Source organism: Alligator mississippiensis, chromosome 5 (genome assembly GCF_030867095.1).
Source record: "Alligator mississippiensis isolate rAllMis1 chromosome 5, rAllMis1, whole genome shotgun sequence".
Classification (NCBI taxonomy): domain Eukaryota; kingdom Metazoa; phylum Chordata; order Crocodylia; family Alligatoridae; genus Alligator; species Alligator mississippiensis.
In genome coordinates, this window is record NC_081828.1 from 188,809,197 (window position 1) to 188,825,451 (window position 16,255).

At 45.1% G+C, this 16,255-nt stretch overlaps 1 protein-coding gene across 2 annotated transcripts in view; it reads left to right on the top strand.

The window, feature by feature from the left end:
* The window catches only part of MYO3A (myosin IIIA), a 270,931-nt gene that overhangs the window by 198,516 nt on the left and 56,160 nt on the right, over positions 1-16,255 (top strand). The gene's annotated exons all lie outside the window — the stretch shown is intronic.

Consider the following 16,255-nt stretch of genomic DNA (forward strand, 5'->3'; position numbering starts at 1 on the left):
TAGTGTTTGAACCTCATTTTCTCTCTTAGTCTCATACTTTTTAGTTATGAATACTTCTGCAATATCCTGCCAGTTGCAACCACTGCTTGTTTGGAGTGATTGAGACAAAATGGGGAGTGGGGTTGTGTATTTGTGTGTGTATGCATACACACTAAGTGATACTATGGACAAAAAGTGTTATGTGACTGGGAAGTATCCTCCATGAAGATTTAAAGTCATCCTCAAGAGTTTAGAACCAATCCTATATGACTGAATTTCCTTTGAATTAAGTGGAAACTCCACACACACATCCAAACACATAAAATCTGTTTGTAGTTGAATTAGTCTGTTCTTATCAGTACAGCCATTCTTAGGTTTGTTGTAATTTATCTCAGAATGGGTTATATGTCTAAGGTAAATCTAGGCAAAAATCCTCCTGAGATAGCTCACATCTTTATAAAATGTTTTTAGCTCCTGAGATAGCTCCCATGGATAGCAAAAAAATGGTTCATTATTTCCTTTCCAAAAACAATAATAGTTGGAAGATTCCTTTCAGTTCCACAAAAAATCAAGGAAGTGTAACAGTGTAGACATGAAAGTGAGACCTGTCAAGCTTATGAAACAAAAGAATACATTAACCCTTTTTGACGTGTGCAAATTATGGAAGCAGTGGAATTAAAAGGAGCAAAAGCATACATAAGAAACCAAAAACACTTAATGAGTGAAACTGTATTAAACTTTAGCATGGTAAATAAAAGGTCTGAACACATAACAGAATAACAGTTGTACAACATTTATCTATTTTGGTCCCTAATGTAAGTTGTAGTGGTATGTAAAGCAGACAATTGATAAGCTCTTCCAGGGTAGCTGCCACAGTAGGGGGCTATTATGAGACCTCATCCTGAGGTGGCAGGGGATCCAGTAATTTACACCAATGTAGTTTTTCTGGGATAACTCAATACTTGATCCCACTGAGCAAAACCAGTGTAAAATCATACCTTGCATATTTGCTCCTTTTTTTTTTTACAGTGATGTATGGGCAGGTTAACTGGTATAAATGTGTTGTGTGGCCAAATGATCAAACAGAAAAACAAAACTTAAGCCTTTTGTACGTATTGTGTATCATACTGGTGAAAAATGGCTTCAATCAGTCCAGACTCCAAATCCATAATTCACGTCAACATTTTATTCCTCAACCAAATATTGGTCCTCATTGAGTATATTATGTTGCTTAGAGCAAAGTAATATCACCTATTTATTGTTCCCCTAAATGTTAGTCTTTTAATACAGTGACAGCAGTTGTGTGCTTTAATGGGCTAATACTTGTTGCCAGACAGTAGTACTAAAATGACAGGTACACAGAGATATTCAAAACAGGTGAAAGATCTTTCACAAGGATTTTTCTTTCCTACTTCTTTATACATTGACGGAAAGGTGCATTGTTTTTCAGTTCTTTGTTTATAAACTCCCTGAAGGATGACTTTAGGCAATGCAGAAATTAATTGTTAAAGAAGACTGGAAGCCATTGTCTCTGCATGCTTTAATCTGCAGCAGAAATATACAACTGGTAGTACAATCCACCATGTTTAAAAGAAGAGAATTTTTGCAAGCTAAAGCTGAATTTTCACAGCAGATGCTCCTCAGCTATTTAGCACAGCTGTTACTGTAATTAGCACTGAAGTACCATTCTGTTCACTTCAGGGCAGAGGCTTTGCTGTTGGCTGTCATCCATGTCCAAGGACATGCCCAGCCACACAGGCCCTACACAGGTTCCCAGTCTCTCTCCACCTTGTTTCCAACTGACCTTTAATGCATTTATCAACTCATAGACTTGACTCTGGCTTAGTGTGATTGGCTTTCAGTTCCTGCAGAGTATCTTTATTTGTAGATTTTGGCCAGGCATCTGTTGACTCAAAGGTTCATGGTTTTACCACTTAGTAAATAAGCTTGTATATTTATTTCCTTCTGCTTTTATATCTGCCACATTTAACAGGCGGTCCAAACAGGCTTTAGAATACATCAGGCTTCATTACATTATCTTGCATTACATTTAGTGTGCTTTCACCAGAGGCTAGTACTGTAGTGATATACAGTGAATTCCGTGGGCAAAGTTAGTGTAACTCTGATTGTAAAACACTAAAGTTTTCAAAACGGGAAGTGATAACTGACAGTGCTGTTATTTATCACTGGTTGCAGGTGTATGGAATAAGGATGATTCCCCTCACTCATGTGTAATAAGTATTATACAATATCCCTTCTCCCTTGTCTGGAATATGCCCATTGCTCCAACTTCAGGTCAAAGAATAATCTTGGAGCAAGGAAATGGTTCAGTATTTTGAAAGGTCGTTTTAATGGTTGTTCTAAGTCGATAATGTACTTTGAATTCTAGTACGTCCCACTCTCCAAAAAATCTGCAGAGAATAACACAGAAGATATTGGCAAAGTATTTTGGCAAAGTATCTTGGCAAAAGGGACAAAATATTGTTATTTGTATTATACCTGTACATATGAAGAAACAAAATATGATTTCCCAAGTGACTAAGCAAGAATATAAAAATTGCAGAAATTTGTTATTCTCCTACATATGCAAATCAGCATCTTTCAAATGAATGAGTATGGTCCCAGCCCTTTACTACTGTGCTTGTCTGACTTAATGCACATATGTAAGGGTTTGCAGAGAGAGGCTTTTAATGTGTCCCTAATTTATTTCAATACAAAAAGGTAGAAGTTATGGAACTATTACAAGCAACTATTGAGTGTTTTCTTGTGAACATGTCTGCCATTTCAAGTTGATCATATCTCAAGCCTAAACATTTTTTTTTTTTATTTTAAATGGAGCCTTCAGTGATATTATAGAACCCACAAAGCCTATACTCTCAACATTAATTTTACAATATGGCCACATCCAGATGAGTGTAGCTTGCTGTATGTGGCACTGTAGAGATATCCATGGTACCACATACCACACATCCAACTGTTCTCCATGCTGCAAGGGAGCAGCGTGGACGGGTTTTTTGACCCTGAGTATCCAGGAGGCAAAAAAACCCTCACAAAAAAAAAAAGAACAGCGCACATGGAGGCAGCACACGCTGCTCAAAACCAGAGCCTGGCTGGCTGGAGCCACACTCCGCCTGCTGGCCAGGCTCTGAGCAGCATGATCACCACTGCTGCAGCCCCAGGTAGCCCCCAGGGTCCCAGGTAAGGCTGCTGGGGCCAGCCCAGTGTTGGCCTGAGCCTCCCCTACTGCACCCATGATAACCTGCTGCACTCCACAGGGCACGTGGCACAGGTGTTCCCAGGGGATAACTAGCAATGACACAAGGTATCCCACTCCTAGTTGTCCCCAGGGAAACAAATGTCCATGCTCGTATGGATGCCGCATATAAGTACAAAAGGGTCCTCATTCTAAAGCTATGTGTAAAACTTTACAAAAGCATTTATGTTTTCTTTTGCAGATACAGTGTTAGTTTTTGCACATTGAACTTCCATCAGTTGTGTAACATTTTCAAAGCATATTTATATCTGTGGCAGTGTCCGCTCTACAATTTTCATTTTCCACTAAAAACATTAAAAAAGTGAGAAATAAATAATGTACTCTTTCCTTAAAAGGATTGATTTTTGGCACTAATAAATAAAGCAAAGATTTGAATGATTCTGGAAGAGTAAATTATTCCTTCACTGCTAGAGGTGGCAAATTTTAGGATAATATTTGCTGCCTTTGCTTATCCTGTACATTTTGCATAGAACAAGTAAATAATAATAATACCTAGTTCAAATATAGAGCTTTTTATCATCAGAACACTTTCTGAAGGAAATAGGAATGGTATCATTAACCTCGTTTTACCTATGTGCAAAAATTAGGCTTGGCCTGACTGGAACTGGAGCTGGAGCAGGGGCAGGGTGGAGTGGAGCCCCCTCACCTCACCCCCCCACCCCCACATCTGCTGCAGCTGGAGTTTTGGAGGAAGGTATCATAGTACTTAGGGTCGGAAGGGACCTAAACAGATCATCAGGTCCAACTCCCTACCCCGAGCAGGAACGGGGCCGGGGTCATATCACCCCAGCCAAATATCTGTCCAGCCTCCTCCTGAAGACCCCCAAGGTAGAAGAAAGTACCACCTCACTTGGAAGCCCATTCCACAGCCTGGCAGCCCTAACTGTAAAGTAATATCTCCCCATGTCCATCCTGAACCCTGTCGCTAACAATTTGTGGCCATTATTCCTAGTAACCCGGGGTGGTACCCAGGGGAGCAGAGCCTCCCCCAGTTTCCACTGTTTCCCCTGGTGAGTTTGTAAATGGCTACCAGATCCCCTCTCAGCCTTCTCTTGTGGAGGCTGAATAGATTCAGGCCCTTTAGCCTCTCTTTGTGGAGCCTGCCCCGCTGCCCCTTGACCATGCGAGTGGCCTTCCTTTGAACCCTCTCAATGCTAGCCACATCCCTCTTGAAGTGCAGCGCCCAGAACTGGGCACAGTACTCCAAGTGCGGCCTGACTAATGCCACATAGAGGGGAAGGATCACCTCCCTGGACCTGCTTGTGATGCATCTGTAGATGCATGACAAGGTGTAGTTAGCCTTACTGACCGCTTCCTCACGTTGGTGGCTCACATTCATCCTGGAGTCAACAATGACTCCAAGATCCCTTTCTGCCACTGTGTTGACAAGAAGAGTGTTCCCCAGCCTATAGGTGTGTTGCTCGTTCCTTCTCCCTAGATGCAGCACCTTGCACTTGTCTGCGTTGAACTCCATCCTATTCTCATCCACCCACCTTGTAATTTGTCTACATCTAGCTGGATTCTGTCCCTCCCCTCCAGCGTGCCCACCTCGCCCCACAAGGTGGGCACGAGGTGGGCTTGGCCCAAAAGGCAACAGGGGCTCCCTTCCCCCACTCCCTCCCCAAGCCTCCTGACAGCAGCAGGCCAGGCCAGAGTTGGGGCGGGGGGGGGGGTGGAATGGAGTTCCTTTGCCTTGTGGGCCCAGCCTGGCTCCCCCAAAAACCTTAGCCAGGGTATCTGGGGGGAGGGGGGGCATGAGGCGATGGGGCTCTGTACCACTGCACCCCCTCCCTCCAGCCAAGCCCAACCAGCAGCTGACTGCTGCTCCTTCCCTTCCCTGTTGACAGACCTGGAGCTGAGGGGCATGGGGGTTAGAACTGGGGAGAGGGGCAGTTAGCAGCCCCTTGGAGGCTTCTGGAGCATCCCTACTGGCCAGGGGTGCTGCAGGCAGGCTCAAGCATCCCCGACCGAACAGAAGAATGTCTGCTGGGTTGGGGGGGGCTCTAATTTAGAGAGCTTTGTGTAAAGCACCATTAGTTAAAGCAGGGCCTTTACACATCTGTAGGCACCCTTAGTTAGTATAGTATCAAATGCAGATGGGACTATCTGGGAAGACAACCTGACCAAAGACTCAGGGAATGCATTCACTGAGGTCATTCCCAAGGTCAGCTCTCCTGGAGACCCCATCTCAAGTGTAAACCTGTTGGCTACAAATGTCCAACTCGGGATCCTTAAAGTTCTGGTTTTTTAGGTGGATTGAAACACTGTAATGAAGTTAAATCATAAACCGTGGGGCTGGTCCCCACAAACACACACATACATGCACACACACACAGTAGCGAGCTACAAGAGTCAGGTATACCTATCCCACAGGTGCTGGAGTCTGCTGTTGATGGCCAGTCGAGGCTTCTTCCAGAGTGGTGTTATCCTCCAGAAGGGGGTCCCTGGCTGGTCCTTCTGGCTGGACAGGTCGGGTGCTGGTCAAGTTGGAAATCAAGAGGGCACCGCTGAGGGTCACTTTTCACTGCTTTTTATCTGTCCTTGGCAGACTTTGGTGACTCCCCAGTTTTCAGGTTAGCCCAATCCAGAGGTCATTGACCCTCGTGGGACTTCCCTGTCGGTGGCTACTGGATGGCATCTGTTAGCCCCAGGGGTCATTCGCATGTACGTGCGGGTTTGGGAGTCCGTTGATGAATTTTGAATAGGGCTCTGGGAGCGGTCAATCTGGAGATATTCAGCCCAAAAGTTGGTCCCCGGCGTTGATTAACTCAGACCAGGGCTTCTAGCCCTTGAACAGTGATGTTTAGAGAATTCCCGGTTGCTACATTGTCTTCTATTGATTTCTTCCATTGGTTGATCTGCGGTTTTCCTAGGTGTTAATTGCCGCCTGCTACTGTGTTATGCATTCAATCACTGATTCACTCACTCTTTCAGGGGCCTGCCTTATACAGGGAAGCGGCAGTTTGATTCCTGCCCTTGTTAACGTTGTTACAATGTATAACTTACTTCTGAAACTAAACACATTTAGTTAAAAGGTGAGGAGTATAAAATATAAGCTGCAAGAGTAATGCCATGGCACACAAATAGCCTTCAAACAGATAGTTGAAGGCTGCTATTAAATCCCCCCTCAGTCTAGTTTTCTCTAGGCTAAACAAGCCCAGTTCCCTCAGTCATCTCTCATAAGTCATGTGCCCTGGCTCCCTGACTATTTTTGTTGCCTTCTTCTGGACTCTATCCAATTCGTCCACATATTTTCTGTAGTGGAGGACCCAAAACTGAACACAGTACTCCAGATGTGTCCTCACCAGTGCTGAATAGAGGGAAATAATCACTTCTGTTGACCTACTTGCAGCACACGTACCAGTGCAGCCCAGTATCCTGTTAGCCTTCTTGGCAACAAGGGCATACTGTTGGTTCATAGTCAGCTTATTTTCCTCTGTAACTCCCAGGTCCTTTTCTGCAGAGCTGCTGCCCAGCCAGTCAGCCACCTACCTGTATCAATGCATGGGATTGTTCCATTCTAAGTGCAGACCTTTGCACTTGTCCTGGTAGCAAATTTTGCCCGGCGCTGCAAATTAGCAGTGCCACGCACTGATGAATGTGCAACTCATACAATTTGTGGTGATGCAAAGAGGTTTGCAGTGCCACAAACCACACGTGCTTGCACGTCTGGATCCAGGCATAAAGTTCAATAAGAATTGCAGAGTCCTGCACTTAAGACAGAACAATCCAGTGCACCAGTTCAGGCTGAGGACTGACTGGCTAGGCAGCAGCTCTGCATAAAAGGACTGGGGGTTACTGTGGACAATAAACTGAATCTGAGCCAACGGTCTGTCCTTTTTGTGAAGAAAGCTAATAGCATACTAGCATGCATTAATAGCGTGTTGCCAGCAGAATGAAGGAAGTGATTCTTCTCCTTTATTAAGCACTGGTGAAGCCACAGCTGGAGTAGTATGTCCAGAGTTGAACCCCCACTACAGAAAGGACATAGACAAATTGGAGAAAGTCCAGTGGAAGGCAATGAAAATGTTTAGGGGGCTGGGACACATGGGACACAAGACTAATGAGAAGAGGCTGAGGGAACTGGGCTCATTTAGTCTGGAGAAGAGAAGACTGAGAGGGGATTTAATGGCAGCCTTCAACTATCTGAAGGGTTGTTCCAAAGAGGATGGAGCTAGACCAAGTGTGGACAATTATTTGGGCCAATGAGCCACATTGGGAGTTTTGCTGAGCTGTCACAGGCCAGGACAGCACCCACCCCCGTTCACCTCACCAGAACTCACCAAAACTCCCGATGTGGGATGGGGCCATGGGTGGGTGGGGAGCAGTGTTTGGAGAAAGATGGACAGGTGAGACCGGAATCATGGAGTAAGCAGTGACACCATGGGACCAGGGAAGAGACGCAATCCGCTGCCCACGCACCCCTGTGACAGGTGTTGTTTCCACAGGCATGGACGTGCAAGTGAGCAGATCACGGCTCTGCCCCAACCCCTCACTGTCACCTCCCCAAGATACCAGACCCCGCCCTGGACACAGCTTCCTGCCTGACCACAGCCCCATCCCATCTGCCTGGCCATGCACCCTGCCTGTGTGGTTCCCAGCCTGTCTCCACAGAGACCCCGGGATCTCAGGGCTTTGACAGCAAGGGGTCGGGGCAGAGCCACGATCTGCTCCCTGCACACCTCTGCCCGTGAAACCCACGCCTGTCACATGGGCAGATAGCAGATCACGGGTCTGTCCTGACCCCAGTCCCAGCCATGGGCCTATCCCTGGCCCTGGCCCCAGCCCCATGCTGTCACTGCCCCAAGATTCCAGGTGTAACAGCTAAGAATTGTCTGTGTGATAAAGGTGCTTGCTGATCACTCTGTGAGGATTAGACCAGGTGTTTCTTGTCATTCATTCATGTATTGGAGCTGCATGTTGCCGCTAAGAGTTTAATTAAAGTCAAAGATTAGTGAGGCTTTGTATGTAGTGAGGCCTAATAAATTTAACAAGGCCTTGTAGAAGTAGTAGTAGGCCTTGTGGCATAGTCAAAATTAACCTTATCAGAAGAATGCAAAGGCTTGTACTGCTATTGGTCAGTCCTAAGAAGAGTTGTAGTGGGAGAATCTGAATGGCTGTAAGTTATCAGCATAGCTCAGAAGTTATAAATTGACTAGCACATCCAGAAATCATTAGAAATAAGATGCAGCTCTGTGAGAGAAGCTACTAATTTAGAAATTAGCTGCTGACCTGGATTCGGTGGGCCCACGGATCTCGAGGAGCCCGAGGACTGAATACCAGGGTCCTTCCCGGTACCCCTTGGACAGCGCAGATTGGGGATGTCTCACTTCGCTGAGCTTTGTAGAGGAAGAACTTGTCATACATCAGAAATCAGAGGGGACTGCCAATAAGTTGCCGATATGAATTGTTATTGTCTGTCATGGTTGTTTTGTTATTACACATAGTCGTGGGGTTTTTTGTTAAATCAATAAACCTTTCTTGCCTTTTACTCCCGACCACACTTTCAATCCTGAACCCTCCACTGGCGGCTGGGACACTAGGGTCTCCTTGCTCCTCACCCACCTGCAGCCACTGTGCCACCTCAACCCTGCTGCATGCCCTAGGTCCCTTCCAACCCTAATTTTCTATGATTCTATGATTTGGGGGTTTTGTTACTTGAACAAAAAAACTCTTTGCTGAAATGAAAATGTCAATGCTAGTAGTAGTAGTAGTAACAAGAAGCCCAGGAAGCTCGATACTTTAAGAGGAAACTAAAGCAGACTGAGCTGGATGAGGGAGGGCTGGCAGCTTGGAAGCAAGCTAGCTGCTAATGAACTTGCTGCCAGTAAGCAGACAGACTGCTAGATCCAACTAGAGGTGCACTCCAAGAAGGTAACCCACGCAAGGAGTGGACACAGAGCAGTAAACTGTGCTAAGGCAGACATGAGCAAAGTGCTTCAGGCTGCTGAGCTAAGCCCTCATAGGGCAGAGCAGGAGGGTCTTCAGGCCCAAGAGGGGAATGCCTGCAAGTGTCTGCAGAGTTATTTGACTGGGTGGGAAGAGCTTAGAAGGCACACAATAAAGCCAGGGCCTGAGAGCAGGCCATCAGTCTGACCCTGAAGCTAAAAGAGTAAGAACTCCTGAGCAGGAAGTGCTGAAGGGGATTGCCTGGTGGCCTCGAGCTACCCTGAGATCTGCAAGCAAGATGTTTACAACTTGCAGGGAAGTGGGACCCAGTAGTAGGCTGGAGCTTGGTGATTCATCCAGGGACCTTATGTTATATTGAAACCCAGTGTAGGGAGAGTTTTTGTTACATCCAGAGGGCTTTCTTATTGTGTTGGGGTTTATACTGGTGGTTTGGATTTGGGACCAGTAAGGGTGGTTGGAGGTCCTATTAATGCCATAGAAGCACATAAGGTTTGAGCTTGCCAGGGGCAGGGCCCAAGCAGTGGCATAACACAGTTGGGGCCAGATACTCAGTGGTAGAGAGAAGCCCTGGAGGGGCAGAGGCAGGGCTATAGAGCCCATGGTCCAGAGAGGGGCAATAACTAGGGCCAGGGGACCACATCCTGAGAAGGGCAGAGATAGAAGCCTGAGGGTGCAGGATGGGAGCTGGAGCCCAGAAGCCAGGACCAACACCATGGGCCTGGGCTCTAGCAAGAGAAAAGGGGTAGAGGCTTAGAAAGTTCAGACTCCAACAGAAGAGTGAAAAAGGCATGGACATGGTTGAAGGGGAGGTTGGAGACCACAAAATTAGCCCCTAGCCAATTAGTGTGCTGAGGCATGAATGGTCAAGGAGGGCCCCATCTAGTGTCTGAGGGCAGAATGGGAATATGCAGAGGTCCAGAAGGAACCCACTGACAGATAGCAAACTAGGGCTTGCTCAGGGACCCTGGGGCAGCCTCCCTTTCTCTCCATCATATATTACCAGCAAGATGTGGCAGACAAGAGAGAGAGAAAAGTCAGGTACTAAGGAGCCTGTGCAGAGCAGGAAGTGGGCTGCCACCAAGGGGCATCACAGCCACCCCTGCAGCTCAGTCCTGGTATTATCATTATTATTATTGTTATTATCATTGTCATCTTCATCATCATCACCATCTACTGCTTTATGTGCCTCGATCTATACTGCTAGACTGAGCAATCTGGGTTTATTCCTTGCATTGCTGAGTGACCTTGAATAATTTGTTTCCCCTCTCAGAGCCCCAATTATCTCATCTGTAAAGTGGGGATAATAAATTGGAACCCTGTCTCTCAAATATTTTTAGATCTACTGGTTAAAAATGCAATATAAATATAAGTGCAGACCTTCTTGTGCCAGCATAGTAAGTGAGAGTCTTGTGAGAGTAACACCTCCCTAAGTTAGATGGATTCAGGGATTGTTTCTTTTCCTCCTTTAGCTGATCACCAAGGAATATTGATGAGTGATCAAAAGAATGGAATCTAACAACAAAGATTGCTCACTATTCTTTCAGAAATCTCTTTTTTTTCTTTTTAATCAATCACTATATGTGGCATTTAGAATTCTTTCAGTTCTAATAGGGTCACTTTGGTTTTAATTATTTTTCAAGCTTTCTAATAACTTAGCTATATATACCAAACAGCAGGTTAACAGGTGGAAAAAAATATAGCTGCACAGTGAGCCAGTTCTGGTTATTGTAATGGGAGTTCATAAAGAATAGCATGCAATTACTTTCCCACTATGTAAACACATTTCTCCTGACTAAATCCACAGACCAAAATGGAATTTATAGGTCAAACAAGGGATTACAAATGGAATGAAAAGAAATTAAGCAGGATTAATGAGCACCCATGGCTTCAATTTCAAATATGTTACCTTATCTCCATAACTGGAGATGCACAAAGGGCTTCTGTCTCTTCCTGAATTAATGTTCTGCAGAAGTTAGTCCTTACATGTCACAATATCATTCAGCCTGTGCAGTGCAGGGGCAGATCCAGGATCTGGCAAATCAGGGTGTGGGACCAGTCACCAGTACTTCAGGGGTGGCTGCATTCCTGTCTCAGCCTTCTCCCCTGTATCCCACCAATACTGACAGATGGCACCATGGGAAACTCTGGGGAATTTTTAAGCCCTCAAAGTGATAAGACTCCCACCCTTCCCCTCTGTGCTCAAAAGCAGGTCTCCTCACCTCTTCTTTCCCTACTCCCCTGAAACTGCTGCTTTCTCTGCAGTCCTGGGGAAAGCTTCAAAACTGCTCCTGCCTGATCCAACTGGGCTGCATGGGGGCTGGGCTCAGTGACAGCTGCAGCAGCAGTGATGAGCAGAGGATGGGTTCCCCACCCTTCCCAGTCCCCGTGAGAGCAGGTGAAGGGAGTGGGAACACATCCTCCCTGTCCATCACTGCTGCTGTTCCCAGTCCAAGCCCCTGCACAGTCCTGCTGGAGCAGGCAAGAGTGGCTTTGAAGCTTCCCCTGCCCCTGGAAACAGTGGAGAAAGCAGCAGGAAGACGGAGGGGAGGGGAAGTGAGAGATTCTTACCTGCTTTGGAAACTTAAAAAAAAATCCCCAAAACTCCTGGTGCTGTCCAGTCCAAAAGGGAGTGCAGCCACACTACCACACCCCCTCTGGATCTGCCCATAGTGCTAAGCAGTGCTGTGGTATTTGTTCCTCAACTTGCTGTCTTTGGGTGTTGGTTGTTCCAGGATGAACACCATCCAATGTACAGTATTTCACAGGGTAACTGGTGGAGGAATGCTCTACTTGTGAGTATAGATATCTCTGTGTTTGTGGTGCGGGAAGCACTTAGACTTATAATAGCTGTTCAGACTATTTCTATACATGGCTAGCAACCCTGTGCAGCCATCCATAACAATTGGGATTTTATTTATTTATTTATTTACCTTGTGTTAAAAATAAATAATGAATTTGCCCCAATATGTTGAAGTCAGATCATTATTGTGGGTATAGGTTAGGTAGAGAACAGGAGTCAGGCAAAACCTTATGAAGATCCCATTGTAGAATTTGTTTGCCTAGGAGTAGACCACACAAGTTGTATTGTGAAATTATCCCAAGCACTGCAGATTCCAGGGGACTGGCCCATCATCCCAGTAGCACCATAGTCTGGCCCAAGTATTTGTCATCTGATTGCATGGTTCCAGAAGTACCAGGCTGCCAGTATCAGGCTTCCCCACAACTTTTCTGTGGTGTAGCTTCTCTTTGGCAGAGGGATGATGAATGTGCCTATAGAATTCATGCTCCAAACAGATGTCACACTAGTTCCAGGGGAAACCATATTTTTCCAGGACAAAGTGGAATCGTTCACATGTCTATGTCCACTGTTCCAGGACAAATCCTTAAAAGGTTTAGGGGATAAGAAGTGCTAACAGTTTGTCTCAAGACATTGTGAAACACATCTGAACAGTTGTCTGTGGGCTGCATCATTAAATCAATGGCAGAAAAGCAGCAGTGCATTCAGCTGCATACCAAACCCTGATTGGAAAAGCGATGTGTATACATGTCTAGCTTAGAACATTTCTGTTCCAGGACAAACAGAGGTGTACAACTTGTCCTGGGACAAATGCAACATACGTTCCTAGCCTCAGACCCACTCATTATTAGGAGTCTACTCAACTCAAGGAGACAGCAAGCTCGTTTTGTGGGCAGATTGCAGGGCCAGCTGCCATTTTCAAAGGCTTATTGTGGCAAGGGCCCCATCATACCTCTGACAGGCCCTTGTGCCCCCACCCCCCACCACTGGGGGGGCAGTCATCTTTCCTGTTAACTTTCATACTGGCAGTCTCCCTCTGCCCTTTCCCTGAGCAAGCTGTGTTGAGGGAAGGACTGCTAGCTCCCACTGAGGAGCCAGCATTTTATTTTTAGTAAGTTTCCCACCCCCTCCCCTCTCCCCTGGATTTCACAGAGATCGCCCGATTTCCTGATTTCCATGAAATACTTGCAATCACAATTTGGGTAGGTCCGTACTCATCATTGAGCAGCAAGTCTGTTGGAGCAGGCAGTTGTTTGCTGCAGGTCATTTGTTTGCTGCTGAGTAAATATAAGATTAAAAATAAAAGCTCTCTTGTTTAACATTTCAGTTGGTCTAATAAAAGATATTGGATTTACTCAAAGAACCTTGTCTGCCTGTGTCCTTAGACCAATACGGCTACAACCTACCCTCTTGTTTAACACAAACTTTTCTTGTGTTGATGTGAAGTAAGACACAGCCTCTACAGACCAGACCTGCAACCTTTAAGGCTAGGGACAGACATTCAAAAAGCCTGAGCCTGAATTGATTCAATCTTTGCAGGTTCGTCTAACCTGGCTAGGCTAAACCAGTTTGTAACTGAAAAGACATCCCAGAAATGCAGGCACATGCCTGCAGTGGCTCAGACTAGAAGCTACAGCAGCCCTCCCATCCTTTTTACAGAGCTGAGCTGAGGAGGGCATGGCCAGGCCCTGGCATCACACTGATTAGGGAGGTGTTACCCGTCCCCCTTCTGAGCAGCCTTGCAGGGAATTGATAACACACTGTTTATCACCCCTATTAGAAAACAAAGCCTCTCTCCATTAGTTCAAGCTCTTCTTAAACAGCTTTTCTGAAGAAGGAATGGAGGGACATTACCAGCTACCTGTTGATTAGTTCCAAAAAGCCCTAAGAGACACTCTCCTGTATGCCTTTGTCCTGTCTCCTGCAGCATGAACAGTAGCCACCATGTGGTATGCTAGCTAATGCTGAAAGGTGTCTGTGTAAGGCAAAGGGGAGGGGGAAATCCCTGCTTCATCATGGAGTGGTGAGGGGGCTGGGGGAAGCAGGAGGGAGCCATGCAGACACTGCTGTACTTGCAGTCTCTGGCAGAGCTGCATCCAGGGAGTAGAGGGTCAGGGCCAGCCCAGCTCTCTGGAGCAGAGAGTCCCACCCAGCCCGGAGAGCATGCCAGGATCCTGGAGGACTCTGATATAACTGAAACCAGGAAGGGGTCTGGGACAGAAGTTTCATAAACTGGTTTGACCCAAATAAGTTAGGTTTGATAGTACATTCAACCAGGTTTATCTCGAAGTGGTTTCAGCCATTTTCAAACTGGTTTATGTGCAGTGAACATTTGTTCTGTTACAGGTTTAAACCAGTTTTTGATCATTTAAACCAGTTGATGTGTAATATCTGTCCTTAACCTAAGAGGGCATTTCTCATGCTTGGTGAGGATGGGAGACCTGAGGTGCCGGCTTTGCCATAGACCCTGGTCCTGACTGATGACGGTGCAGGTCTTCACCTCACCTGACCCTGCAGAAAGGATTTGATAAGATCCAGCAAAACTTGATAAAGGTCCATTACAGTGCAGGGACCTGACCTTTCATCTGAGAAGGATCTCCATGGACCCTAGGTAAAACCAGGCAGATTTCCATTTCTTCTCAAGCTGTGTTCCTTCTTCTACTGCTTGCATTGTGTTAATAAAGATAAAAATTGTATTGCTGGCAATTTCAAGCAGCTGACCTTCTTAGTGTGACCCATTATATAAAGTTAATACAGGTGAAAAATACATTAGTCAGGAGTACTCCAACTTTCTCTGCTTTTTGAATACGGAGCCCACAGTGTTTATTTTTAACTTTTGCAGTTGCATCTTTTGCTTTACTAAGCTGATAAAAGGCTACTACTGAATACATTTTTTGGAGTTAACCTTTAAACCAAAGAGGCATCAGCAAAAGGTCATTACAGTTCTTACAAGCACAATCTAAATTTGCTAACTGCATGTAATAATTCTGCTGTTTACACAAAGTAATTTGACCTGGTTTTGATCACAGCACACAGCCTGAAATACTGCCTGAGATGCTCCAACCCTATTACATGTACTCCAGTGTAATGCAGTCATTCCTTGTGACATCCTATCTATGTGAATCCTGTCTTGTGGATTATGTTTTATCATCTCAGTGAGCAGCTGCTATTTTTGGGAACTCTGATGCTGTAAAACATCATCAGGGATTACAGCTTCCTGCAGCTGACTTGGTATCTTGTTTATGGTGATGTTAAAAAATAATTCAAATAAAATCTATTTCATTATGGCTTTATAATACTTGTCACATGAAGCAAAAGAAAAAAACATATATCACAATAATATGGGTGAAGGAATAGTATTATATAGGGGAATATTAATGTGGAGTATCTTGCTATCAAGCCAGTGGTTTAAAACCAGTTCAGTAGTGACTGGAAGTTTCCTGGTACTTATCAATGTGAAGTGATTTTTATGGTTCATTCCATAGCCTAAATGTTAACATCACAAAGCCTGTTGGCACTAATTGACATTCTGTTTGGATGTTGTTAATAAAGAAGTTGAGGACTGAACAGTCACAGAGGACTGAACTACTCTGGTGGTCTTTCCAGGTCAGAACTGTGAATTAGGAGGGTAGCACAGGGAAGCTTGTGCTGCTGTTACCAAGCTGTGTAGCTATTGAGGAGTTCCTTTAACTATTAAAAATACTGTTCAGATGCTAGTGCTCTTAACCTGGCTCCTTTCAAAGCAACTGAATTTTAGAAAACAGGATAATTAATGGTTTTGCATAGGAATGTTTGTTCAAGGATAAATCAGCATCAAAGACACATTTTATTCCTTTTCTGAATATCAAAATCTACAGAAGCAGATTCTTAATTTATTTACATGTAGCTTCTTGCCAATTTTAACAATATCAGCTGGAACATAATCATAACAACTAGACTTGCTGATACAGCCACAGTTTTGAGCAAGAGGTGCTGTGTAAATAGCCCTCTCCAGGATTATCCCTGGGAAAAACTAACTCAGAAACATGCTGTTAGTTACAATTATTCTCCTATTTCTTCTTCTTCTCCAACAGGGTTAGTAATTTTCTGTTTGTCTCTACCAGTGATAATTTATTACTCTCCTCTCCTGCACTGACTCTGCTACTCAAGCACTGGGGAAAATCAAGACTCCACTTGTTCACTGCTCAAAAGTAAATGGGCAAAAGTGAATGGACTTAATACTATGTGCCTGCACCCAAGATATGGGTTTCCTGCAAAAGGATTCAAGAGAGTCAGACTTTTTACTCTCTTGCTTA